Here is a 25,194-nt window from a genome sequence, read left to right on the forward strand (position 1 = left end):
AACTATACAACTTGAGAAAAGACAATGCACATTTTTTGTGAACCATGAAAATATTTAATAAAAAACAAAAAGCATTCAAAAACAAGATGTACTCTGCATTTTGTTGTGATTTCATTTAAAATGAGTTTACTGAATGATTTCACTTGACTTGCCAATAACATGTAAACGGCCTCCATTTCAGCTGGATTATGAACCGAAATATTGGGGGGAAAGGATGATTGTATCAAATAAAGAAATGTTGTGAGATGGACAAGGTTGAGCAACCAGTCTTACAAAATTCTGGCGTTATTAATACCTCATAAACTAATGTTATATTTCTAAGCCAGATTTATATTGGAATTCCAGGTCTTAGTGGGCAGGAGTCAAGGTGATAAGCTGTTATAGTGCCATATGGTATTTACTTTTGGGCAGGGCTTTTTTTCAGCTGGAACTTGCTGGAACTCAGTTCTGGCAGCTCTCCGGTGGGCACCATTGCCATTCTGAGAGAACAAGGGAAGTGTTCATGGTGAGTTCTTTTTCTAGAAAAATAGCACTGCTTTGGGGAGGAAATGCAAACTTCTAGGTTGACTTTAAAGCACAGAATCAGCAGCATGATGTGGATACACTGGAAGTCAAGCCTAGGGAACCTTATTTTTCCCTTTTTTGAAGGCCGAATTCCCTCAGAAATAGAGACAAAGGTGGCCACGGCCCATTTTTCTCTATTTTTGCCCCTTGTTTCCCATTCCACTGTCGGAGGCAGAATGTGTCTGAATGCCAGTTGCAGGAAACTGCAAATTGTGAGAGCGCTGTTGCACTCAGTTCCTGCTTGTAGGCTTCCGTTGGCATCTGGCTAGCCATTGTGAGAACATGATGCTAGGCTAGAAGGGCCTTAGGCCTGATCCAGAAGGGTTCGTCTTACTCCCCCCCCCCCATGGTCACATCCACACCATACACATAGCTGTCAACCTTCCCTTTTTTTGTGGGAAATTCCCTTATTCCAGCACCATTTCCTGCTGCTTCCTGCTGCTATCCCGGATTGTTAGATATCCCGTAGACTGTCCCCCGGGACAGGGGAGACTGCTGATACCTTATTTTCGAGGCTGCTGATCCCTTATTTTCAAACCTGAAAGTTGACAGCTATGACCATACATTTAAAGCAAGTGAGAATCCTGAGAACTGTTGTTCACCCCTCACAGAACTATAATTCCCAACACTCTTAACAAACTACAGTGGTGCCTCGCAAGACGAAATTAATTCGTTCCACGAATTTTTTCGTCTAGCAAATTTTTCGTCTTGCGAAGCACGAAATCCCATAGGAATGCATTGAAAATCAATTAATGCATTCCTATGGTCAAAAAAAGTCCAAACAAAGCCAAATTTGGTACAACAAGAGTTTATTAAGTGCTCTTTAAAGTCGCACATACTGTAAAGAGCATTTCAAAATTCAAACCCAGAAATTTTTTAAAAAAACAGCAGAGTGGCCCAATGGTCACAGAAAATCAGAAAAATGCAGAAAAAACCCACAAGCTTCCAGATTCTTGCAAACCCCTCCCCAACTGTTCCCCCAGCCACCCAGCACACAGAAATTCAAATCCAGAATTTTTTTAAAAAAACAGCAAAGTGGCCCAATGGTCACAGAAAATAATAAAAATGCAGAAAAAAGACACAAGCTTCCAGATTCTTGCAAACCCCTCCCCAACACCAAGTCCTTGAATTCCAAACACCCCAACCCAAAATCCAACCCCCCCCCAAAAAAAAGTTTTAAAAGCTTAACTTACCAAATGGCTGCAAAAAAAGTTTTGGAAAAGCTTCAAAAATCACCAAAGTCTTTAAAAACCTCAAAAAAGGCTACTATGTACACTGCGTTCTATGAGTTGCTCCTCAAAGTCAAGTCGCAACTGCATTAATGGTGTTAAGAAAAAGGAAACAAACTTGCAAGACGTTTTCGTCTTGCGAAGGAAGCCCATAGGGAAATTCGTCTTGCGAAGCAGCTCAAAAAACGGAAAACCCTTTCGTCTAGTGAGTTTTCCGTCTTGCGAGACATTCGTCTTGCGGGGCACCACTGTACAGTTCCCAGGATTTAGGGGAGGGAGTTGTATGCTTTAAATCTATGGTGTGGCCCATCTCCGCCTCACTTTCAGCCCCTCGCTTTTCTCCATTTCTACCAGTCCTTATCCCCACTCCTATTTTTCCCTCTTTGTCATCAGCATGAAATTAGGCTAAGGGCCACATGCGACTCTTCACTGTAAGCTGCCCACTCCTGCTCTAAAGTAAAAGGGCTATAATTAAGAGACCTGTTTCGGCATATCCAATGACTATTATTATTATTAAAATTTATATACCGCCCTGTACCCACAGATCTCAGGGCGGTTCACAACATAAAATTACAATATAAAAAACACAAAATACATAATAAAAATGAAAACAAAGACAACCCAATAATCCCCACTTCCACAACACATTTAAAAGGGGTATAAGATGTTAATCAGCCAAAGGCCCAGTTAAAGAGAAACAGTTTTGCTTGGTGCCTAAAGGTTTATAATGAAGGCGCCAGCCAAACCGTCCTGGAGGCAGCGTTGCACAAACAGGGAGCCACTGTAGAAAAGACCCATTCTCGTGTTGCCACCCTCCAGACCTCTTGTGGAAGAGGCAGGCAAAGGAGGTCACAAACTGTGCAGCTTTTACTTTTCATCTTAGAATTGCCGATCTTCATGCCGCATTGCAAGCAGCTTTTGAAAGTTTCAAAAGACGTTTCCCTTGTGGAACATGGGACCGGGTTTTGAGATATATCAATCCGAAGCTCCAAAAGGTACATAAAGCTTCCTAGCCACCACGTTTTCAGGACTGTGGTGAAAGACTCTGCATTTAGAACATCCCCGTGTCCCTTGCAACATCATAGACTGAAACCTTCACCAAATCAACTTTGTTTGGCTCTTTCCCTGGTTGCAGTGCAGAGCTGCAAATTATATTTCACAGCTGAAGGAGTGATTGAGTTTGTTGACGTTCTGCCAAAACAGATTGGGAGAAGAAGGCTTCAACATTTCTTTGATCGTAGAAGACAAGCGGCTCTCATTATACGAAAGTGTGCTTGACAGGATGGAAGAAATACAGGAACTTAAATGCTAAACTCCCCCCATAAAATATAAATGGCTTATGAATATTTAAGCAGTGCAAAAATAGCACTGGGCTATCTGAAGGAGAAAGTAACATAAGAAATATTTTTTAAAATGTCATCTAATATCACTCACTGAGTTGACTTTGTTTTTATTTTTATTGCATATTTTTATCTATATTATAATTTCATGTTATGAATCACCCTGAGATCTATGGGTATAAACCAATATATAAATTTAATAAATAAGAATAAAAATGAATAAAAATCACCTTGAGAAGTCTCCATAGATGCAAGGCAGAGTAAAATAATGGCATGGTCTTAAAACATTGCCTGAGTCTGATTCTCCTCTTACAGGGTGAAGTGAAATTACTTTCAATCAGTTTGCTTATTCCCAGTTTATACTAGAGTAAATCAGTTGAATGAAACATTTACATTTTAATGATGTAAGGACATTGTTTTCCTAAGAAAAAGACAAACGCAGCATTAAAAAAAAAAATCCGATTTGTGTGCGTGTACACACAAATAGAACAATTTCCTTTGCAAATTAAAACTTTGGATAAACAACATTGGATGTGCCTGCTTAGTTTGACCATGATGCTCTTGATATATTGCTTCTGGAATGAAATTTTGCTTAGGGCTAAAGGCATGTTATGCAGATGAAAGGCAATTGTTTAGCCAGCCTCCCTGCTGGCTGCTGGGAGAAAGGATAAGCAGGAGCAAAAATCTTAAATAGAAACAAGAGTCCATTAAGATATGAATATCTTGAGCAAAAGGTTTATGCCTGGGGAATCTTTAATGTTGGCACCCGCATTTTCTGTTCCTTTTTTCCCCAGTTAACACTGGGGAAAACTTTCCTTTCTCCACTGCCATGAGGTTTCACTACTACTTCAGAAAAACAAAAGGGAGATTCCACAGTACATAATAAGGCAATACCTTTATTAGGCCATTTGAAATGTCACAAAATAGTGTGCATGCTGTAAAGTACACTACCTTGTGACATGTTTGGTTGGCCTAATACTGTCAGGAGTCTGAGCCAGGAGTAGGTTAGTAATAAAGCACCCAGTGTCAGTAAAGTTAACTCTTTATTCAAAGAAAGCAAAACAGTGCAGATCTAGTGATCAAGGGACGCAGGTGGCGCTGTGGGTTAAAGCCTCAGTGCCTAGGACTTGCCGATCGAAAGGTCGGCGGTTCGAATCCCTGCGGCGGGGTGCGCTCCCGCTGCTCGGTCCCAGCGCCTGCCAACCTAGCAGTTCGAAAGCACCCCCGGGTGCAAGTAGATAAATAGGGACCGCTTACTAGCGGGAAGGTAAACGGCGTTTCCGTGTGCAGCTCTGGCTCGCCAGAGCAGCAATGTCACGCTGGCCACGTGACCCGGAAGTGTCTCCGGACAGCGCTGGCCCCTGGCCTCTTGAGTGAGATGGGCGCACAACCCCAGAGTCTGTCAAGACTGGCCCATACGGGCAGGGGTACCTTTACCTTTACTAGTGATCATAGCAACTTTTCCCAGTAGGTCTTACCCACTCTCTAAGACTCCACCCCTGGGTCCTTCCCCAGCAACTTGAGGCTCGTTGGTCTTGTCTCTCTTTGCTCCGCCCTCCTCATTCCTCTTCATATTCTGGGAGACCAGAGGGAAGGGGAGCTAGAGACAGCAGGAGGGGTACTTCAGCAGCCTCTCCCTACTCCTCTCCAGCCTCCACTTCGACCTCTGAATCTCGACTGCCTTTAATTTGGTCTGGCAATGAATTGAGAGCTAGTGAAGATCTTGGAGCACAGGCATAATATGCTGAGATTCTTACTCCTTTCAGCAATTGTGCTGCAGCAGTCTGCACTGTGTACACAATCCCACTTGCTCCAGCTCTAGCACTGATGTTTGAAGCCAAGTGCACGCAACGTTAGCCACAATCCAGAGGCATGCTGTAGTATTTCTTGAAAATTCTCCTGTTTGGTGCACTTTCCCTTGAACCAGTTTCCATCCGATTGGGAAACTGGGGTGTGTACACTTCAAGAAGCCACTGCACAAGTGCAGGTGACAGTGTATGTGCAAATGTGACTTGAAACGCAGCAGGGGGGCAGATGAAGCTATTTGCAGCAGATCTGACCCCCTCCTCAATCCTGCCATTGCACAGCACCATTTCACCAACACAGTCCTATTGCTCTCACTGTTGACACCCCACCCTCACAGCTGCTGCTGTGTTGCAGCGGCAGCACGGGTGCAGTCACAGATGAAGGTACAGTTGCCGTGATGGGGCTGGCAGCAGCACGGGCATGACAGGCACAGAGTGGGGACCCAGATCTGCCGGGTGGAGGGGAGGCTTTTTGCCTACAGTGGCAAAATGTCTCAGGCTGGCCCTGAGCGGGGGAGAATGGCATTGGTGTGTTTCAAGTCACTAATGCATACCTAGCACAGTTGCAGTTTCTGGATCAAGCACAAGGAAAGCTTCAGATGGAGTGTACTGCATTCTTAACAAAGCATAGCCAACCACCCTAGAACGAAACGTCATGTAAGTTTACGGCATGTAATGCCTTAAAAGAGAACATAATGAAAATGATTTACAGGTGGTACATGACCCCAGTCAAGCTCGCAAAAATTTACCATTTGCCCAATAATAAATGCTGGAAATGTAATGAGACTGAAGGTACCTTTTACCACCTTTGGTGGACATGCCCAAAGATTAAAGCCTTTGGGGAAATGATCTATAATGAAATTAAGAAAGTCCTTAAGTGGACTTTTCCTAAAAAACCTGAGGCATTTCTTCTGGGCATGGTTGGCCAATTGGTGTCAAAGAAGGATAGGACATTTTTTATGTACGCTACCACAGCAGCAAGAATTCTTCTGGCAAAGTATTGGAAGATGCAAGAACTACCTACTCTGGAAGAATGGCAGACAAAGGTGACAGACTTCATGGGATTGGCAGAGATGACCGGCAGAATCCGCGACCAGGGGAAAGAGACTTGGAAGAGGATTGGAAGAGGATTGGAAGAAATTTAAAACATATCTTAAAAATTGTTGTAAAATTGAGGAGTGTTAAGATGTCAAGGGGTAAGAAGTAGAGAATTACAGCTGTAACTAATAAGTTTAAGAAAATTTAATGAAAGGGAACTAATAGATAAACTGACTAATGGGTTGCTAAAGAACTGCAAAATAAGGATGCAGCGAAAGGGAGGTATGGGGAAGTCGGAGGAAAGAAGGTGGATGAAAATAAGATTATGATTTAAATGTTTTGTATGTTTTTGTTTTGTGTTTTGTTTGTTTCTTATTATGTGTTTGAAAAATGAATAAAAATTATTTTAAAAAAAAATAGAACGAAACGTCATGAGTGCACTTCCATAGCACACTCAACACTTGAATATTACACATCTGTATGTCCTATGCACACCTTGAAAGAAGGATGCTCCTGCTACAGAAGGCCAACCTTCAAGTAGGTTGCAGTCTACACCTTGTAATCAGGCAGCTGTTTGCCGACTAATAAGATTAGAGTGTGCCAACTGCAAAACATCACGGGATGCAGCACTGAGGCCTGTTTTGACAAAGAAGGAAAGGGATATAGTACTCAACAAAGGTGACAGATTGAAAGTCACTGGAAACACTGGCACCCAGGAAAGAAATGGTTGAAGATGAGGCAGAATGATTTTGGCCACAGAATTTTCATTTGCTGTTTTTGAACCTCTTTCAGGGCCTGCCCACCCATGAGCCAAGATGAGGTGACTGCCTCAGTTGGCAGGATCCATGGGGGCAGCAGATCCCAAAGTTAATCTTCCTTTCCCTCCTTGTTCCTGAAGAAGATTGTCCCTCACCCCTTCTTTTGTGACAGGGCCAGGGGTGCCATTTTGTGGTTCACCTCTTGTGACAAAATGTATTGGGCTGGGCCTGACCTTTATCTCACACCAAGTTTGCAATAAAAACATTTTAAGGCTACAATCCAATATTTAACTGGGAGTGTGCTCTACTGAACTCAGTAGGGCTTACTCCTGAGCAGACATATCTAGAATCATGCAGCTAATGTACAAAAATACAAAATCTGAAATTTCCAGCTTCTTATGACTTGCCAGGAGAAAGCATATTGTTGGATTATGAACTCAATCATAAACATGTTCTTGGGTTATTTTAACAACCACAAGCAAATGGTAATTCCAAGATATGCATTTGCTTGCGGGGCAGAGGAACTCATGGAATTTATATGGCAACCCGATGTTTGGTCAATCCCTTCCTATGTTAACTAACTTCTTTTATTTAATTCTTAAATGAAAGAAAGATTTGAAAGTGGATCTCCCACAAGGTTCCACCAAAGCCAAAGTTTCGGCTCAAACTGGTTGCTCATGTAAATAAAGGGCCTTCACAGCACCTCACTGCTTTTAATTAAGGCCCAATTTAAAAGAGGGTATTTAACCACCCTTCGCCATCAAACTTAAATCTGGTTCCAGTAATTAAAAGGATTTTCTTAATCTAGTTCTCAGTGTTAGGAGGCTCATTTCAGTTAGTTAATTAAAGACTGTTTCTTAAGCTATTCAGTCAAAGGAAAACAAAGGGAAAGAGATTAAAAAGTGTCATGGGTGGAGGGGGGAAGAATTGCATAAACATGGCTGAAATTATTGGTCGGCCTCTTTAATTAAAAGCAACGGGTCTAATTTATTACAAATAGCACACACATTCATGCTTTAAGCTGCTTTTAAACAACTTTCGTATTAAACTGCAGACTCCCCGGCTGTTGCAAAGATATAACATTTGTATAAATGAACTAGATGTCGTAACATGAAAGGGTTCAAAACTGGTGCATGGGGTTTCCTTGTTTTTATATGTTTTGATGTGGTGGTTGTGTACATGAATTGGACTTTGTAGAAATTAGCTTTTCCTCCCACCACCACCATCACCCCAGCCGAAAAGGATTACAGAGCTTTAGATTTAGGACATTCTGAATAATGCTTACTCTCTAAATGGATGTCACTAAAATGGGCAGGGGTTGAGCAATCGGAGGCATCCCTTCCAATATTAGTCTTTGCTTGAAAGGGGGGGGGGGGATTCAGACTTGACAGAGAGCCAGCACAAATTGTAAGCAATTGCCTGTCTGCTAACCAGCTCATATTGATGCCTCTCTGCCTCAGCAGAAAGGAACAAGGAGGAACGAGGAACATCTTATTCACCAAACAGCATCCTGTTGACAGAGACCCTGTAGGAAGAAAAGTCAAGGAGCATTACGTCCCTATGCTGCTCAACTTCTGCCCACTTCAAAGGTAGACGTGCTTCTGCCTGCCCTCGTGAGCTGAACTGTGCCTCCATAAAGATTTAGGTTGCATCCATGCTGTATATTGAAACCATTTAGCAATCATGGAGAATCCTGGAAAATGTTGTTTGTTCAGAATGCCGGTCAGCAACAAACTACAGTTCCCAGGATTCTCAGTGACTGCTAAAGAGGCATAACAGTGCTTTAAATGTATGGCGTTGAAGCCGAGGAGGAATCATTGAATCTTAGGGATGTCAGCAATAGATGGGGTAGCTGAAAAGATTAAATACACCATTCCTGGTCAGTACAGCTGATGTGTTTGGGTGGAAGTGAGGTATTTTGTAACATAGGAAGCTACACCAAGTCAGACCATTGGCTCCCATCAAGCTCCATACAGACTCGCTAGAGGTGAAGGATCAGGGATGAAACTCAGATTTCATACTGGAATCCTCAGGCTGACAGATCATGGTCGGGAGTGGGTCATTTAAAAACAGGCAATTCAGCCACCCACTACCTGAAGAAGTTGGTACATGGGACTTAGCGCCATCTGAACAGAAGTGCCCCTGGGAGCAACGGGAATTGATTATGGTCCATCATTCTTTATATAAAAAAAAAAATGTTGCCCAGCACAGAAACATGATAGGATGGATTTATTCCCATCACCATGCATATCTTGGATGTGCCAGACATTAATGGGTCCATTCATTTTTACCTGGAGGTGTCAGGAATTGAACCTGGAACTTTCTGCACACTAAGCATATGTTCTACCACAGCTCTTCTCTGTTTTGTTTTTGCATTGTTGCACGTAAAAAAATGCCTCTTTTTTGCATTGGTCCTACTGGCCCCTGTAGTAGATAGACTTAAGTAATAAAGTCACAGTGCCACAGTTTGGTTGTCCTACTGCCAAGGCTTCACAGTACTATAACTGATGTGCAATAATATTGCTATCATTTGCACCAAAGAGAAAAGGCTATCGAGCATCAGTCTTCCTCCATCACACCATTATTTATTACTTCATAAGACCTGAGTCAATTCTTTGGCCTTCTGAAATGGTAAAGTAGCAGCAATGGTCAATGTAGGCAACTACAGATTGCACATGGATAGCCACAGATTACTACCATTGCTTTTCTTAGCTTCCTGTTTAGCTTCACTCTGAATGCTGAAATTATCCAAACAGTAATGCCAAATGCACAGTAATTGGCGTGTCATGTAATTACATCAGTCACTACCAGTAATCTAACAGCTGTGATGTTACATGATTTCTTGTGCTTTTCAAGAACAACCTGAAGAATTGCATTCTAGCAAAAACCAAAAAGATTCTGTGGTGAGTACTTAAGATGCTATCTTTAGGTAGAAATGTTTGGCGTTGAGTCTAACAAGGAACAGATTTTATATCTACACTCATATTCATTATAAAACTTTGATGGCCTTTTATATATTGTAAGTAATAACAACAGTAAACAATGGGCACATTTTTTAAAAAAAAAATCATGTTACAATATAACAAAACAACAATATACATTTTGGGCAAGAAAGGTTTAGGGCAGGGGTAGGCAACCTAAGGCCCGTGGGCCGGATGGGGCCCAATCGCCTTCTCAATCTGGCCCACGGACGGTCCAGTAATCAGCATGTTTTTACATGAGTAGAATGTGTCCTTTTATTTAAAATGCATCTCTGGGTTTTTGTAGGGCATAGGAATTCGTTCATTCCCCCCCCCCCCAAAAAAATAGTCCAGCCCCCTACATGGTCTGAGGGATGGTGGACCTGCCCACAGCTGGAAAATGTTGCTGACCCCTGGTTTAGGGATGGGGATGATGTCACCTCATTAATGAGAAGACAAGCTGGTGCAAACCCCCATTTTGCTCTAGTGTGGAGAAGCCCTTCCATGCTGCTTGGGTCACACTGAAGCTACACAGCCCAGCTAGAGATCTGTTCAAACTTGGGTCCCCAGCTGCTGGATTACTGAAACTCCCATCATCCCTGACTACTGGTCCTGCTAGCTAGGGATGATGGGTGTTGTGGTCCAACAACAGCTGGGGAGCCAATTTTGAGAAACATTGGTTCAAAGCATGGAAGTTCTTACAGAGTTCCTCTGACCACAACAGGTTGCCTAATAAATCCTGGGAGCCTGTCTGTAGTTTGCACGTGGAGATTGGGTCACTTATATGTGCAATGGAATGCATACAGAATTTTGGAGTAGATTATGATGATTCCCCCTCTTGGCCATGATATCTAGGAATACACAGCACACTATTTATTTATTTTCACTGGTCTCCCATCTTTCCTCCAAGGAGCTCAAGGTTGTGTACACCCTTCTCTCCCCCCCCCCCATTTTATCCTCACAACAGCCCTGTGAGGTAGACTGGCCCAAGGTTACCCAAGGAGCTCCATGGCTGAGTGAGAATTGAACCCTGGCCTCCCAGGTCTTAGCCCAACCCTCTAACCACTATACAACACTGATAATTTATTCATTCCCATTTGCCATGTGGCCAGTACTGGCAGGGGCAAGAAAACTTACTATGCAGGAAGTATTCACAGTACCGTGAATGTTCCAACTTGTTATGGCATGAAGGAGAGGAGTTCATCTCTAGACTTGCTATTTTCAGCATCTCCCAGGGTGAGCTTAAAATATAGCTCAGCTTTTAATCTTAGGTGAACTGTGTCACATCTATGCATTTCTGTGGACACTGAGGTGCTTTTATGGAGGCAAGGTTCCGTTCCCTACCTTGTAATAGTAACAGTGCAATGAGCAGAACCAAACCAGCCTCAATTTTTTTAAAAAAATAGTTAATTCAAGTTGGATTGTTCCTGTGTTTTCAGAACAATACTGCATCCTGGCTTCTCCTAAAATGATATCAGCACAGACCAAACAGAAGCATTACATCATCAGAACGATCTCTCATTGGATGGTCAATGATGCAGCAACTTCGGTTCCCTAGCAACTTCCCAGGGTGTTTTAACTCCTTTTGCAGGTACGCCACATAGCACAGTAAATCACTTTGCAGGGATATTTTTCAAAACCTTTAGCTCTCAACCCCTCATGCTCTTAAATTCCTAGAGTAAGTGGCTCAGGCCTTCATAGATAAAACATCTATACACAGTGTCACATTTTCCATATTTAAGGGGGGGGAGAAGGGGGGTTAAAGTGGCTGGGGGCTCTTGTGCACTTCCCAAAACACCCTTTTTCTCCCAACAAGGAATGCATCAATGTGACCGAAATATTGTGGTATCTTAAAGATGAACGCAATTATTATGACATAAGCTTTTTGTGGACTACAAAATATACTCTGAGCTTGTGCAGTTTCACATTTCGAATGAACTCATTTCCTGCCTTGGGCCAATCACCAACTCTCAGCCTAATCACATGGCTGTTGTGAAGATAAAGTGGTATAAAATGGCTGTAAAAGTGTGAATACCACGGGCATCTCCTTATTCCGTAGAAGGTTTTTTTGAGATGGTGGAGGGGACATAGAGACAACTCCAATGCTTCAACCAGTCTGGCTTGATTATTTAGATGCCTAAATTGCACTTGTGTTCAGTTTACTCCCAAGGTGCGTGTTCACAGGGGTTTGATTCCTAAGAGGAGTTGTCTGGGGCCTATAGCCAATAGGGGTAGGGAACTGTGGAAAGCAATGTAATCTGCTTTCATTTTAAAATTTATTTATTGATTTTACTATTTCCCATTTACTTTTACAGGCAGAATAGTAAGAAAAAAAACACAGAGTTGGTATTTTCCCTACTTGCTCAGTAAAACCTGCACCCACTTTCTAATGTTCTGTCTCAAAGGCAAAATCATTGAGATACCTAGCTGGATTATGAAATGTTATAGAATATTTTTAAATTTTATTTAGACCAGAAAGCTTGGTCAGCTCACTCTGACCAAGGTGAGCGGTCCAAAGTCTCATATGCAAAACCACATGCTCAGGACAATGAGTAAAACAGAGTCCTTGCTCTGGATTGTGTACCTTTGAGGCAGAGAGTAGAATCATAGAACTGTAGAACTGGAAGGGACCACGAGGGTAATCTAATCCAGCCCCCTGCAATGCAGGAATCTTTTGCCCAACATGCTCAAACCCACGACCTTGAAATTAAGAGTCTCGTGCTCTACCAACTGAGCTACTAAGGGCATCAGGTATGCACAATGTCAGGGAACTGCCATCAAGGCTGGAGGGAGAGAGAGGGCTCCAGAGGGATTCCAGAGAGTGTCCCGGGATGGGGAGATGCAGCCCATCTTCTGAGGAAGGGAATCAGCATAGCACCAGTGGAGAAGGGGGGCAGATGGGGGAATCGGCAAGGCGGTCCCATGACTCCTTGCCGGGGACCAGCGGGGAGAGCACGGGTCCTCCGCTGCCCACACCCTCCATGCGCAGAAGGCTTCCGCGCAGGGAGAGTAGGCGGAGACTAGGCGTCAAAGAGCTTCTTTGCTGGAAGAAGTTCAAGAAACGCCCACTGACGGATTCTGCCAGCGATTGAGACAGCCACGGGCGAGTGGCTGTCCGGACAGAAAAGGTTCACTCAGGCAACCCAGCCAGGTGTGGCACCGGTTTACGCATGAGCAACCCCTAGAACCATCACACACAAGCATTTGGAAATTCAGTGTTTCCATCTGGACTGGGCTCCATCTTTGCCCTTCCATTTTCTTGACTACTAGTTCTGTAAGAAAGTATGTGAACAAATCAAATAATTTATTATCCCTTACAATGGGACAACCTCGCTCCACTGTTAAAACTGGAGGAAGAGGGCTCATGCAAAGAAAATAGTAACAACAACAGCAACAACTTTATATACCACCCATCTTACTGGGTTGCCACAGCCACCTAATACCTTATTGGAATATATTTTGTTGATAGTCTAATGAAAAATATTTTTGAATATATTTTTATTTTAGTCCTCTGTCAAAAACATTTGTGCAAAGATAAGCTCTGTGGACGAGCGTGTGTTTCATATGCAGAAGGTCCCAAAGTCAATCCTGGCACCTCCAGGTCAGATTGGGAAAATCTCCTGCTCTGAAACCCTAGAGAGCCACTGCAAATCAGTGTAGACAACACTGAGCCAGACAGACTAGTGGTCTGACCTACTGTGAGGCTGCTTCCTATGTTCCAGGTGTCGCACATATTAACATTTCTATGAAAATTAGACCACTAGTCATTCTGTGCTAATCACCTGAAGTGGAGTAAAAACACAACCTGGCGAATCTCCTTCCTAACAACCCATCAGTTGCTAATGGATTTTCTGCAATGTGCTATATATGCAATAAATGTCAAATATTGCCTAATGGAACTTTGCCTGTAAAAATATTATTTCCCCTAGAATTGCTGAAACCTGCCATTACTTTAACTTATTAGAACATTAGAGAAATTGGGAGTGACTATCATACCTTCTTTTAAATCTAGGAAACAAAGCAAGGACCCTTTATTCTGGGACCCCTCAGAATTTTGCTACCACCCTCCATCCTCTCTACTTCCTCCCCACAACTAATTTATCCTTCCTAGATTCTCCCATGCCCTTCAGATGACCAAATTATTTCCTTTCATGCCGAATACATGTTTAAGAGGCATTGCCTAAGCTCCAGCTAAGGCTTTTTTTTCCTTTTCTTTTTTTGGTCTTCTGATAAGGGATTTCATTAATGGCAATTCTTATTTAGTTGTACACTCTAAACATAATTGTACACAGTGTTTTATGAGAGCTTATAACAATGTACTACATATGCAGAACTTAATTAAAACAATGATTATGTTCAAAGGAAATTGCCTTGTGATGAAAAACTTTTAAAATACCAGGAAGGATGTTATTAGAATGTGGCATGTCTGTGAAAGGGCTGGAGGCCTCACAGTTATCGGGATGTTGTCCTTACCACCGTTCTGCCTACAGATTATTTGCATTTGTGGCTTGCTGAAAAGGAGCAAAGTTATTCAGCCTACAGGTTATGTGGTCATGAATAACCATATAGAAGCCTGTCTCTGATAATATATATATTTTTCCTTAAGCAGGAAAGAACTACCTTCCCTGTGGTTTGCATTTAATTTCTGTTATGCAACGCAGATAAACAAGCAGCCTCTGATTCTGTTTGCTGCTTGCTGTCCTACTGACTCTCCTGCAGGAGAAATCCTGTCTTATGCCAGGGGTGGGGAAGCTTTTTCAGCCCAGGGGCTGCATTTCTTCATGGGGGACCTTCCGGGGGCCACATGCAAAAGTGGTCAGAATAATAGGTGTGACTCTTATCAGTCTCAAGGTTCAAGAGTCCATTCCAACAGGGGAAAGTACTCACATAGGATGCAGAGCACAGTCTGTAGGTATGTGACCTGAGGAGGGACCATGGCCTAGGAGAGTCCTTTGGGGCCTGATAGTGAACCCTGGAATTTGGCCTTCAAGGCTGAGGTTACCCCATTCTTATCTTACACAGTTGTTTTTCTATAGTGCTTCAATAGCTTATTTTTCCAAGAATGCGGCTGGCCTGCTTGCCCAGTAAAAGTTCTGAAGTTGACTGTCCTGCAACCAGGATCTTCTTGAACCATAGGTAGGGCCAAGGAATGGATCTATCATAAACACACCATACATGCCTCTATAAAATCAACAAATAGCCAAGTGTTTTGTTCTTGGTAACTGTGTTTCACCTGATACAGTCCATGTCCCTTCAAGCCCCCCAAAAACAGGGAGTATGTGTTACCATAAGTATATGGTACACACATACTCTTGACATCCTTCAGTAAAGCCTTGTTCAAAGTACTTTAAAGATTAAATACAAGAATAACTGTCTTGGTGGTCATTACTATGCTGTAAAATGTCTGGCTCAAGAAGGCCACTTGGCATGTCCTCTGGCTTCTCTTAGAGGAATAGTCAGCACATCTATTTAGCAGCTGGTTATTCTTTTTTCCCTTTTTTTTACAGCTCCTTCATAAATAAGAGAGCCAGTGGCAGATCAGACTAAAGATCCAGCTAGTACAACATCTTGCTTCCCACAGTGGCCCATCAAATGCCTCTGAGAAGCCTACAAGCTGGGCATGGGGGCATTAGACTGCTCTCATTGTTGTCCCACAGCAACAGGTATTCAGTGACCTTTGACCTTGGAGGGCTCATATAGCCATCATGACTGCCTAGCATTCATAGACTTGATATTTTATTCTGCTTTATTGTAATTTAAGAAAGGTGGGGAGAGTGAATGGGCCATGGTCACCCAGCGAGCTTCATGGCTGAGTGGAGATTTTAAGTTGGGCCTCCCTGGTCCTAGTCAGACACTTTATTTATTTATTTATTTATTTATTCATTCACACACACACACACACACAGAGAGAGAGAGAGAGAGAGAGAGAGAGAGAGAGAGAACAAGTTGGCATACAATATAAAAATATAATACAACAGCACAGTGGTACCTTGGTTCTCAAACGGCTTAGTTGACGAACAAATCAGCTCCTGAACGGCGAAAACCCAGAAGTAAATGTTCCAGTTTTCGAACGTTTTTTGGAAGCCGAACATCCGATGCAGCTTCCGCTTGAGTGCAGGAAGCTCCTTCAGCCAATCGGAAGCCGTGCCTTGGTTTTCGAACGGTTTCGGAAGTCAAATGGACTTCTGGAACAGATTAAGTTTGAGAACCAAGGTACCACAGTAATCTAAATAATAACAGCAATAAATGCAAGATGGTTTTAAAAAGCAACATTGCAAAGTCTGAACAGCACAAATTTCAAACAGCATCTAAAAGAAGGCAGGAATGGCTCCTGATAGACTTCTACCACCAAATATTTCCACAGGGCAGGCTCTGCTACGCTAAATGCTCCCCAATAGAAGATCTCAAAGAATGAGGTGGAACATGAAGAATCAGTCAGTCTTTAAGGTACTGTGAGTCCAAGTTGTTTAGGAGGATGATTCTTTCCATCTGCAGCTGGAAATCCCTCTGTGGCTATTTCAGAGGAAACAATTTCCTTTCCTTTCATGCCACCGAACGACATAGGTATCTTTACACGCCCCAGGTATCTTTTCATGATGCCACATTCGTTGAGGGATGTGGTGAAATCAGCATGAGGTTAAAAAAGATATTTGGGGATGGTTTCGAGTCAATCTAAGGCGGCATCGCAGCATCAGTACCAGCTGCCTTTCTGTAAGATAAGGATTTAATGGCCTCCTCGGTTTCAGCCATGTAAGATTCCTGGGCCAGAAGCTGATTGTATCACACTGAGGTAATTCCTGTATAGCCTTTTAGCTGGCAAATGAGTCATGATTCAGGATGTTCTTAAAGAATTCTGCCCCCTAGAATCTGATTCTTATCAGTCAAAAGAGTGTTACCATTAGAGTTCATAGCAGGGGCTGAACCTAGACAATGTATGTGTTATTAACTGTTTATTGAGCAGAATGGCCACTTATGTATCGCCCCTCCAAAAGAGGACAGAATATGACAGATTTTCATTATATATATATATATATATATATATATATATATATATATATATGCTACTTAGTATGTAAAGATGCAAATTTAGAAAAAATTACTGCAATCTGAATAGAAATACAATGCATCTTGCTATAGGGGAAAAGACTGTAGCCAAGTAACCTGTCTGCTGTCTCGGCACTCACTATTGACAGGCAACTTTAAGGTCCCTCCTGCTTGCCCTTCCTAAACTTACTTATCTTTAAACCGGCATTAGACCAGACATCCCTTCAAGCAGAGGGTTTGTTCAAATAAAGGACTATGAATAAAACAAGCAAGGCATCAAAATGAGCCCCAATGTTCTTCCATTATTGTTGAATAAAGTCTTATATTATCTGCAAAGTTATGACCAGAACAATGACATTATAGCTGTTGAAATACTGCTACAAAAAACTTTCCTTCCATTGCAAACTGAATGTCAAGAGGGGGGGGGGCATTCTAATTATGGCCATGGTGATTGCAAAGGGTTAAAGCCCCCATCCCCAGCTCTGATCCAGCATAGCCCCTTCCATACTGGTTATTTTGGGAAGAAAAATCTCTTGCACCAATGACAAAAATGTTACGTTTTGCCTTGAATTCTCCATGTCGCCCTTCAGAGCTGCTTCAGTTACTGTGGCTCGAGATGTTATAAAGCCTTCTCTTAACTTGCACTTTTGGCCTGAAAGCTCCTTCTGTCTTCTTCCTCACAGGAGCTGGACCTTCTCCTTGAAACATCCAGGCAGCTGAGAAGATCTGTTTCTATTTATTCCAAGGTTTGTTCATAATAAAAAACAGGATGACCCCATTCCCCCCACCCCCGGTCCTAAGCACAATAATTACTGCTCTCAGTAATAGGTCTCAGTAACAGGAAAACACTCCCATTTATTACAGCAATACTTACTCTCACTTACTAGACTTCATCCAGTGCATCATTAGATACACTTACTTTTGATAGCAGTAGAAAAGGATTTCTCACTACCAGAATAAAACCTAAATTTTCAACGTTGGCATACATGGAGAAAAATTATATCGACACATTTCCTGGATCTGCGCCTGCTTTTCAACCACATATTGTGCATAAGGGAGTTCTCTTCTCACTTGACATCTTTTGCTGGCAGCAGCATGGAAGGACGGTGGTCTTTTAAAGACAATGAGAAAAAGCCAAGTTTGTGCATTTGGGCAGCAGCTACAGGCAAGACAGATAGTTCAGTCCAAGTGACATCTCTCCTGGGTACCTGCTGGGAATTCCAATCTTCCTGTGTGTCCAGATGAAACTGAGAAGGACCACCTCCAGCCTTCTGCAGAAGACCGCCAAAGGCCTTTGCAAACAGCCCCACAGAAGTAGCAAGGCCTGCTGGGATTTAATCCCTTCCCTAACAAGGTTTCATTCAGGCCTTCATCCAGATTAGAAGGTCTGATTTCTCAGAAACTTCTTTGAGTCACCTCCTGCTTTCAGAGAGGTCAAGGTCCAATTACAATGCTAGAGAACTTATAGGGGGCTGCAGATCGTAACTCTAGACCTGTGTCCAGCTTTAGATGGTGACAAATAAAGCTGCTAATCAGATAGAGAATCCTTCTACCACCCCTGTGTTCCCAGAGCCAGATTTAAGTCAGACTCAGTTTCTATTGTATTTATCAAAAGAAGTGAAAATGTAACAAAAGGTACCCAGAGACTTTAAAACTGTGTGGTGCAGGCTGACATTATTCTTGGCAATGGGGCAAATGGTCTCTACCATTGCTGGTAATACAAATGCTCTCTGAACTCTGATGCAAACAAGAACAGAATCACGAGGGAGAGTGTTTAATAAAATACATGCCACTCTTTAAAAAGAAAAAGAAAAAAACAGTGCATAGCTACTTGCCCTTATTGGTAATGTCTCTCTATAACAGGACATTTCCTTGTCTTTTGAAGTTCCTCTTTGGAGTGAAATTGACTGTTTGCCATCTAGTAGTGTCATTTTATCGCTCTTCTGGCAGTAAAGGCCCTGACACGGATTGCTACAGCGGCATTCAATGTTTGTGAACATTCTAACTGCTTAGGACACAAAACTGCCAGAATACATGCAGTCCAAATTCTGTGAGGGATGGGGGAAATTGTCACTTTGAGCTTTAAACCTACACAGGTTCTAGAAACAGGAGTCAAGTCTCACTCTCACTGTCTTGTTATATAATTATCAAACTTCCATGTTCTAAAGTAGCTGAATGAAGATGTCCCTCCCATAGCAGTTCAGCTTGTCTATACACAACTTTTTGTGTGCCTGAAACCAATCTTCAGGTTTCTCTACGTATCACAGGATAAGATGGATGGGAGGGAACAAGGAAGTGAATGGAGCTAAAGAAAACTGAGGAAGAGTAAAGAGAAGGGAAAGCCAAGGCAGCCAGAGGATGGATAGATGGAGGTAACAGTAATAATGATCATTATGATCATTATAATAAATTAATATAATAATGTTGACATCCATCTGTCTTAAGAGACAATGGAGTGCGCCTCTAGGGGTAAAGTCAAACCACTGGAGACTCACTGCGCCTGCGTTGTTGTGTTAGCAAAAGTGAGGTCCTGGGCTGCCCAGACAATACCTCCTCCTTGGCCTCACTGGAAAGCAGAGCAATACGTTTGGCACCAGCTTGGCTGCAGGAGTTGCCAGAAGGAGGCATAGAAGACACCATCCAACCAGCTTAGCAACTCTACTCTACTCCCAACTTCTTTGGTGCCCCAGTCCAAACTTTTAGACTGGCTTCAGACCTGCAAGGGATGACCTTGAGCATCCCCTCCTGTGTGCTAGGAGGACAAAGAGGAGCATCACATGGAGATCCCTCAAATTTCCATCCATCCACTGTCCTTGGGAGCTGCCTGACCTTGCCAGCTTTCGGAACTGACCACCACAACTACACAGAGGTTTCCACGTGTTCTTGCAAAATACCTCCAGCTCCTCTGACTGGCGGTGCAACAGCTGGGATAACAATTATCATTTATGTGTTGGATTGTATAATTCCACTGAAATATATCATCTGAGTAGCACCCGGCGTGAAGCCAGCCGTGAGATTTTTCTGTGAAATCAAAGCATCAAACAAAAGCCATGCAGCATCAGCACACCATCTCAGAGGACATTCCCCAGTACCACCTAGTATGCGAGTGTAAAATAATAGCAGCTGAAATCTGACGGCATAAGAAGAGGATTAGCAAGAGTCTTTGCTGCAGTTTCTCCTGCTTTCCTTCTTTCACGGCTCCCCACCTCTTCAGAGATAAAGATTATGGTTGCTAAGGTAACTGAGCAAAGTAGCATAGGGGAGAAAATGTTGCCTAAATTAGTTCCTCGAGGTTCTCCGAGCACTGTTAGTTCCAAAGCGTAGCCCAAACCTGATTATAAGGGGCCTGTAATTTACTTAACCAAACACATTAGAATGCCTGGCCATGTCTTACACACATTTCTCCTCCTGAGGTTAACTTACACTCTTAACTGTGTGGTCTCCAACCGAAAAGGATGCTCTCCATTTGTGAACTGTTATGGAAGTCACATACAAGACAGATGGCCTTGTTGTCAATATGCACATTTTAGGTGCTGGAGCACATGGAATCTTTTGCATTTTTACAAAGGGAGCTTCGTGTGCTTAACTCAGGTGGCACAGGCATGCTTTGCATGTAGAAGAGCATCAATTCAATCCTTGCCAGATGCCTGTTGGCAGGGTAGTGAGGGTCCTGTGTCTAAGACCTTGGAGGACTGTATCAGTCAAGATAGATAGTACAATGTGAACCAGGGAGTTGATTCAGTACAGGGTCCCTTCCAGCACTACAATTCTATGATTCTCAGACAGTCTGAGGATGGAGGAGAAATTTAAAGGTGAACTTACCTTATTCATCCTTTCTGAATCAAACACAGACAGTATTCCTTTAAATTTTGCACTTCTCCTGATCTTGCAGTGCAGCTGCCCGGCCAAGTGAAGTGTACAAAAAATGGACATACTATTGTAAAGTGTGCATATAAATGCATATATTAGTGAAATAACATACAATAATATTTGGGGGGGAGGAGAATTGCTCGCAGAAATGTGTACATTAGTCAAAACTGCATACAAAAATGTGTTTAGTAAGAGAAATTCACACCAAAACGCTGGTGAGTTTGAGGATTATTTTAACTAACATTTGCAAATTGCTGCAGAAATGTAGAAAACTGAAGCAACAAGTTGGCCCATCCCTAAGTCGGAGGGCCTAGCTCCATGCAGTGCTAACTGTGGAGCCTGCAATCATGTTGTTGCCTTCCTTATTTGATTACAGGCATTGGGACAAGACAATCTTCATTGGTAATGCAGCATCTGAGAAGGTAGGCTTAACCGTCTCCATCGTCACCATGATCACAATGAAAATCCCACCACCACCCCCCATGCTGCAGTTAGGCTTAGAAGGAAAGACTTCATTGGCACCAGTGGTTTTGCTTTGGCCATCAGAGGGCTGCCCCATAGTGAAGGCAGCCACCCCTGGCCTAGGGATAAAGTATGCCCCCATTGTACATTGACCCAAGGATTGGCCTTGGCTTGTTTTTGATGTTACTTCTGTTCTGTTTGGCACAACACATTGCTGCCATCAAGCCCTTGGCCAGGACCAATTAAAAGTAGCATGTGATATCCAAGTTGCAACAGCTACACTGGTTGCCAGTCCATTTCTGGGCACAACTCAAAACGCTGGTTGTGACCTATAACAGAGTCTTTTAATATGTCTGTAGGGTGGCAACATGAGAATGGGCCTTTTCTGCCGTAGCCCCCCATTTGTGGAATAATTTCCCCAGGGAGGTTCGCCTGGCGCCTTCATTATACACCTTTAGGCACCAAGCAAAAATGTTCCTCTTCAACCAGACCTTTAGCCAACTAGCATCCTATAAAATTTTAAATGTGTTTATGGGAGGGGGAGGGAGGCTATTGGCTTGTTTTGTTCTTGTTTTTATTATGTATTCTGTGTATTTAGCTTGTATTTTTATGCTGTGAACCACCCGGAGAGCTACAGGTGAGGGGCAGTATACAATTTAATAAATAGTAATAATTTAATAATAAAAACTCATACGTAGAAATATGGGAAGGAAAGAAATTGCACCTCAGGCTTAAAATAGGAGCCTCCTGTAAAATTAGAATACTCTGCATATTTCAGTGTGCAGTCTTTAGCTCTTCAAATGTTCATGTGATCACATTTATGATTCCTGAGAACCTGAACATTGTTTTGTTGGTTTGCTGTTGTTTTAAACAAAAAGAGTGTCCTTCAAAAGAAGGGTACTTAAGAGTTGATCTCCCTTCTTTAATTTAAAAATAAATAAATCCCAAAGGCCTTCCTAGCCAAAATTAAGTAACTTTCAATCCAAAATTAAGTGTACAGTATTTGAACTATGTAAAATTTCATTCAGAAATAAATTAAGACATTGGGACTCAAAACATGCCTATCTTTGACTGGATTTCACAGTTTGTTAACTGTAAGACTAAGAATGCTTTTGAAGTTCAACTCATCCAAATTTATCCCTGGACTTTAGTGTTTTGAATTTCATGGTCTCTTATTTCTGCACTGCCACCAAGGCTTTCAGAATTTACCATATTTTAGTTGATTATTTCCAAATTTTTAACATAATGCAGTGCATGCAGTTTACCGCGGCTTTCTTTTCCTTTATGTCTTATCTACCACCACCCCGCTGTAAAAAACAAAAACCAACCACATCTATATGATTACATCAAGATTACTGTGTCATAATGCTGACTTTGCCATTTCCTGAGCAGATTATCCCATGATGGCATCAGAATTCTTTTTGTAGTTTTACCTGTGCCCTTGCATGAATACATAAAACAACATTAAAAAAAGGTGGATTTGCGGAAGAGCCAATGATCAGAAAGTGGCCCATCCCCGATTTGGACTTGATGAGTGCTAAGGAAATAGGAAACTCAACGTTATTTACGACACATTAAAAACTAAAAGGCATGCATTTTATTGAAACCCACATTATCTTTTTTTTCCTTCTCCCCCTCAGGAATAATACTGCAGGATTTGACTTGCATAATTTCCTTCTGAAGTAATATCAGTCACAAAGCCATGCTTCAAGAGCTATGGGGCAGGGGGATTTTTACAAACTCTTGCATTTCCTGTCCACAGAGCTGTCTTAAAGCTCCTGTCATTTTAGCTGTTGAACTTTCAGAGCTAGTTCATAGCAAGAGTGACAGGACAGGACAAAGGGGAGCATTCCAAGTGTAACTGAAGCAGACATTTAAAGGAAATCTGCAAGCTCCTTGTTGGAGATGCCCTGTTTTTTTGTTAAGGTGAGAGTCTAAATGGACCCAAACATTTCTGCTAGTGAAATAAAACCTCAGGAGAACTTGTTCATTGAAGAGAAAATCTCTAATAATTTATTGACCTTCAGTTTCACATTGTGAAAAAAAAAATGCAGTTTTACAAAACCTCAAAATGTAGTAGCAAACAAAGAGAGACAACATAGATATTTTTACTTCTTCACTGGTACGGCTTTCCTCCCCCCTCCCTCCCCCCCGTTTTTTTGTACGTGAACCGCATCTTCAATTGTCAGACAAGGGACACTATTGAGCTCTAATCACTCTTATTCAGACAGGTGTCAGGCCTAGAAAAAAGGGCCTACACAATTATACCAGAAGTGGTAGGCTGTCCTTTGTTCCACGTTTCCACAGCAACCAGCCCACAAAATAAGAACTTTTCTCGTCTTATGCCAAGGTTTTTGTGTGTACTCTGGTGTGAATTGCATTTCTCTCAGAAGTGTAGGGTGTTTTTCGGACTGGAATCGCCAAGTAGTAAGCCAGGATTCCCACGTCTATTCAAAGAGCGGGAACCCAAAATATTTGCCTGCAGGGCTAGGGGCCACCCTGGTTTTTTGTTTTCTTCAACCTAGGCCCAGGAATTAAATCCAAGGACTTGAAAGCAAACCACTGCTTTGAAATACAACTGTGGAGACTTCGGGCGCTTCAGGAAATTGGATGGTATTACAAAACAGATTTGTGTCATAAGCTAAACAGTTATAGAGAGAGCTGCTGCAGACAGGATTCTGTCACTTCCCTAAACAAAGGGTTTTGAGCCATTTACTCAGAACACCTTGGGAGTAATGCATGCCTGTGTTAAGTGAATGCAAAAACATGAGTTTGGCAAGGCTTTACAGGTTGCTTTTTCTTTTATGGAAGGGCAGAGGCACCTCCAAACCAAAAGTGGGAGACAACCCTTGCATAAAGGGTTTGTGGTGGTAGACTTTATACAAACCAAATTTAAGTTGGGGTTGTTTTGTGTTTGTTTGCAAAAGCAATGTTCTATAGCTTTCCCCAGGTTTTTAAGTCATCCACTATGCATTACTTGAAAGAGGGTTTCCCATCTTTCACAATTTCTTACTAAACTTACTGGCATTTTATGTTGTTGCTGTGTAAAAGAATCCTCTTCAGAGCCAACTTCAGCAGTGATTCCTAAACCAACAAACAGTAAATGCCAATAACCCTTTCTAGAGCAAAGAGTGACCTGCAGCAAATCCTATCACCAGTCCTACTGCACCCCAGTGCAGCTGTCCTGAGGGCACTGGCCCTCAATAGCCAATACACTAGGCTTCACTGAAAAATGATTGATGGCATTTAGGAACACTTTCATTTTTCCTCCACCCCAGGCAATCGGTACATTTGAATCAAAGTTTGAAAGGAGTTTTGTTCTAGAATCCACTCAAACAGCCTCCCTTGATACAGCTGTAATAGCCGAAAATGTCAAAGCTGGTCATAAACATGCAAATCAAAACAGTGGTCTGCAAATCAAACTATTGTTCAGAGTTTCTTAAAAACCTTTCTGGCTAGCCATGCTAAGAACCACTACTCGCTATTTGCAAAATTGCACTCACACCCATTTCTCATTAAAGCGAATAGGAATACATAAGAAATGCACATAATTGAGTCTGCAGAATTAGCCTATGGCAGCATGAGAAGAGTCTTAAGACTGATAATGCCATCCTAAACATTCTTACTAAGAAGTAAGCCCCACGCAATGCAGTGTGGGTTTACTTCTGTGTAAGCACTCAAAGGAATGCAATGTAAGATTACTGTGTTTCCCATATGGTGAAGAGTGTGAAGAGTTGAGCTACATCATCATCATCATTATCATTATGTAGGCAGGCATCATCATCATAATTCCTTTTAGGCATGCATGCATGCATTTTAAAGTAATTTTGCTTATACAACATTAAGACAAGACAACCAACCACGATGAGGACTGGCAGCTTTACGCTGGTTGAGCTGCACCAATTCTCATGGATAGCACAACTAAAAGTCTGGCAAAGACACAAAGTGTGAAAAAACAAACCAACCAAGAATGGAATGGAATGATCAGGCTTGAAAGTAAGAACTAAAAAAATAAATTCCAGGGGATGGGACTTTGATCAGGATCCTGTGTGCTGCTTCCAGATAGTATGCATTTGAAAGCTTAACTTGCTAATTAATGAAGGAATTATTATTATTATTATTAT

At 42.2% G+C, this 25,194-nt stretch overlaps 1 long non-coding RNA gene across 2 annotated transcripts; it reads left to right on the top strand.

Moving 5' to 3' along the window:
* Window positions 1-25,067, top strand: LOC309379920. Of its 2 annotated transcripts, XR_014172675.1 has the most exons (4): window positions 1-505; window positions 11,134-11,285; window positions 20,985-21,030; window positions 22,833-25,067. It is a non-coding gene; the product is annotated as an uncharacterized lncRNA (long non-coding RNA). The 2 variants fall into 2 exon arrangements; XR_014172676.1 differs by lacking the exon at window positions 1-505 and having other exon boundaries at window positions 10,633-11,285.
* Window positions 25,068-25,194: the final 127 nt, after the last annotated feature.

This window comes from Podarcis melisellensis (genome assembly GCF_964234715.1).
Source record: "Podarcis melisellensis genome assembly, chromosome: 11".
Lineage (NCBI taxonomy): Eukaryota > Metazoa > Chordata > Lepidosauria > Squamata > Lacertidae > Podarcis > Podarcis melisellensis.